This window comes from Aethalodelphis obliquidens, unplaced genomic scaffold, assembly GCF_003676395.1.
Source record: "Aethalodelphis obliquidens isolate GAN/ISIS:26980383/991018 unplaced genomic scaffold, ASM367639v1 scaffold49, whole genome shotgun sequence".
In the NCBI taxonomy this organism is placed as follows: Eukaryota; Metazoa; Chordata; class Mammalia; order Artiodactyla; family Delphinidae; genus Aethalodelphis; species Aethalodelphis obliquidens.
In genome coordinates this window covers 6,057,949-6,061,443 of record NW_020837993.1, presented here as the reverse complement: position 1 = coordinate 6,061,443, position 3,495 = coordinate 6,057,949, and the positions used below count along the sequence as shown (strand labels likewise).

Below are 3,495 nucleotides of genomic sequence, written 5' to 3'. Positions count from 1 at the left end.
CTATTCCTTCCTTTTCATCTCTCTATCACTTCCTTCTTTCAGACCGTCTTCATTTGACATTAGGATAATTTCTAAAACAATTATCTTTCTTTTAGTGACCTTTGCTCTAGTTTTTCTCGCACACAGACAATAAAGATTAACGATCAAAAATACAATGAACACAATATGAATATTTAATAATCAGGTACTCATTTACCTTAAGATAAACATTATCCTTTTTCAAATTATAATCATGTTATTCCAGCATGAATTACTTTGTGAGAAGCTGATCACTAAGCACCAAGTGTGAATTGATTCTCTCTCTGATACTATTGGGCATAGCAGAGGGATTTTTTGGAAGTCAAAATTTTGTTCTATAGAGAACTTTGTCTTATTCAGAGTCAATGGCTAAGACATGCCCCCATAGCTATGCAGCTGGCGTTTAGAATTGGAAAGGACCTTAAAGATTATTTAGGTCAATTGCCTCAATAAGTAAGAAAACTGAAACAAAAAAGGTAAAGTCATTTGTCAAAAGCAGAGCTATGGGAGGAGGCAGGGAGGGACGCGAGCGGCGCGCAGCGGCGGGCTGGGCGCTCGGAGGCCGTGGAGCCCCGCGCGAAGCCCAAAGTTTGCGCGCGGCCCCCGGGCGGCAGCGCGCGGGGGCCGGGACAGCCCTGCGCGCCGCCCTCGCCCCGCTGGACCCGCGCCGCCCCGGCCGCGCCGAGGGTCGCGGGCGGCCAGGCGGAGGCGGCCGGGAGCGGCGCTGCGGCAGCTTTGGAGTTGGGCACCATGCTGAGCCCGAGGAGGGGGCTGCGGGGGGCGACGGCCCCGTGACCGTGACCGGCCGCCGCTTCTCACCTGGGTCCTCTCGGTCCAGCCAGGCGGCCACCAGACACCCAGAGCCCCAGAAAAACCCCGACAGGTGCCGCGGCCCAGTCCACGCGATTTGAAGACGGCAGGAAGGAACCGATGGCTTTAGCGGTCGGCCCAGATTCCTTTCTGCACCATCCATACTACCAGGACCAGGTGGAGCAGACATCTCCTCGCCGTCCTGGAAATCTGGCAGGACCCGGCTTCCCAGCGCCGCCTGAACGGCTGGCGAATCACCAAGCCGCCTGCAGCAGGAGGACCAGCAGTTGAGGACGTCGTCTCCGCCGGCCGTCCCCGACCCCTTCCCCGAGCTCTGCGGCCCCGGGAGCCCCCACTGCGCTCACGCCGGGCTCCTTACCTCCTGGCCCGGCTACTGCGAAGCAGGATGTTAGTCTTTAGCGAAGACGGGACGAGCAAAGTGGTGGAGATTCTGGCGGACACGACAGCCAGGGACCTGTGCCAGTTGCTGGTTTACAGAAGTCACTGTGTGGACGACAACAGCTGGACTCTGGTGGAGCATTACCCGCACCTGGGATTAGAAGGGTGCTTGGAAGACCATGAGCTTGTGGTCCAGGTAGAGAGCAGCATGGCAAGTGAAAGTAATTTTTTATTCAGGAAGAATTATGCAAAATACGAGTTTTTAAAAAATCCCACGAATTTCTTCCCAGAACAGATGGTGCCAGCAGTCAAACGGCAGTCAGACCCAGCTTTTGCAGAATTTTTTAAACTCCAGTAGTTGTCCTGAGATTCAAGGGATTTTGCACGTGAAGGAGCTGGGAAGGAAGTCGTGGAAGAAGCTGTACGTGTGTTTGCCGCGATCCAGCCTCTATTGCTCCACAAAGGGAGCTTCAAAGGAGCCCAGACACTTGCAGCTGCTGGCCGACCTGGAGGACAGCCGCATCTTCTCCCTGATGGCCGGAAGGAAGCAGTACGGTGCCCCCACGGACTACGGCTTCTGCATAAAGCCAAACAGAGTCAGGAACGAAGCCAAGGAGCTGCAGTTGCTCTGTGCCGAGGACCAGCAGAGCCGGACGTGCTGGATGACGGCCTTCAGGCTCCTCAAGTATGTAATGCTCCTTTACCAGAACTACAGAATCCCTCATCAGAGGAAGGCCGTGCTGTCCCCCTTCTCAACTCCAGTGCGCAGTGTCTCTGAGAACTCCCTTGTGGCCATGGATTTTTCTGGGCAAACGGGAAGAGTGATCGAGAATCCGGCTGAGGCTCAGAGTGCAGCCCTGGAAAAAGGCCACGCCTGGAGGAAGCGAAGCAAGCGGATGAATATCCTCGAGAGCCAAAGCCCCCTCCACCCTTCCAGCCAAGGTACAGTGATTCACAGGACGCAGCACTGGTTTCACGGCAGGATCTCCAGGGAGGAGTCACACCGGATCATTAAGCAGCAGGGGCTTGTGGATGGGCTTTTTCTCCTCCGTGACAGCCAGAGTAATCCAAAGGCATTTGTCGAGCTTCCCTGGTGGCGCAGTGGTTGAGAGTCCGCTTGCCGACACAGGAGACACAAGTTCGTGTCCCGGTCCAGGAAGATTCCACATGCTGCAGAGTGGCTGGGCCCGTGAGCCATGGCCGCTGAGCCTGCGCGTCCGGAGCCTGTGCTCTGCAACGGGAGAGGCCACAGCAGTGAGAGGCCCGCGTACCGCAAAAACAAACAAACAAAAAAACACAAAGGCATTTGTCCTCACATTGTGTCATCATCAGAAAATTAAAAATGTCCAGATCTTACCTTGCGAGGTTGACGGGCAGACCTTCTTCAGGCTTGACGACGGGAACACCAAATTCTCTGACCTGATCCAGCTTGTTGACTTTTACCAGCTGAACAAAGGGGTCCTGCCTTGCAGACTGAAGCACCACTGCATCGGCGTAGCCTCATGACTTCAGGTCTACCCTGGCTGCAGGCTGGAGGACGCCGACACTGGAGTGAAGAGGTCTGTGCATCATTCAGAACACACGTCTGTCTGCACCTTGGGGCTCGAAGCAAGATGGGTATGTTCGGTGCTGACCGACCACGACCACGATCGACTGGTTTGTTGGACTTGACGATGATTTGCTGCTGCAGGTCCAGCAGGGCCGCGCCCCTCTCGCTGGCCTCATCGGGGAGGTTGGAAGACAGCAGACTCGAGAATAAACTGGAATGATGTTCTTGGCTGGGCCATGGAGGAACACAAGCTGGAGAGAAGTGATTGGAAATGAACACTCACCCTGGAATAATCTTGACAATTAAAACTGATATGTTAAAAAAAAAAAAAAGCAGAGCTAAAATTTAACTCCCCGCCAGTTGCCTCCCGTTCCTTTATTTATTTTTATTGTTTAAATTGTGTTTTAAAAACACATAACATAAAACTACTTTTTTGTCTGTTTCTGTTTTCTGTTTTTTGATTCTATTTGTTTATTTTTAATTGAATGAAAGATTCTTTAGATTCTATAGTGCTTTACAGTTTTCAAAAGTCTCACACACATGATTTCATATAGTCCCATAATAATCCTTCTTTTTTCCCCCTACCCCTATATTGCCCCTTCCCCCTTCCCTCTCCCCACTGGTAACCACTAGTTTGTTCTCTATGTCTGTGAGTCTGCTTTTTTTTTGTTTTATTCACTAGTTGGTTGTATTTTTTAGATTCCACATATAAGTGATAT

The 3,495-nt window shown here is 52.0% G+C and overlaps 1 pseudogene; it reads left to right on the top strand.

Annotated features, from left to right (window-relative positions):
• Window positions 1-521: 521 nt before the first annotated feature.
• On the top strand, window positions 522-3,094 carry LOC113607627 (growth factor receptor-bound protein 10 pseudogene; annotated as a pseudogene).
• Window positions 3,095-3,495: the final 401 nt, after the last annotated feature.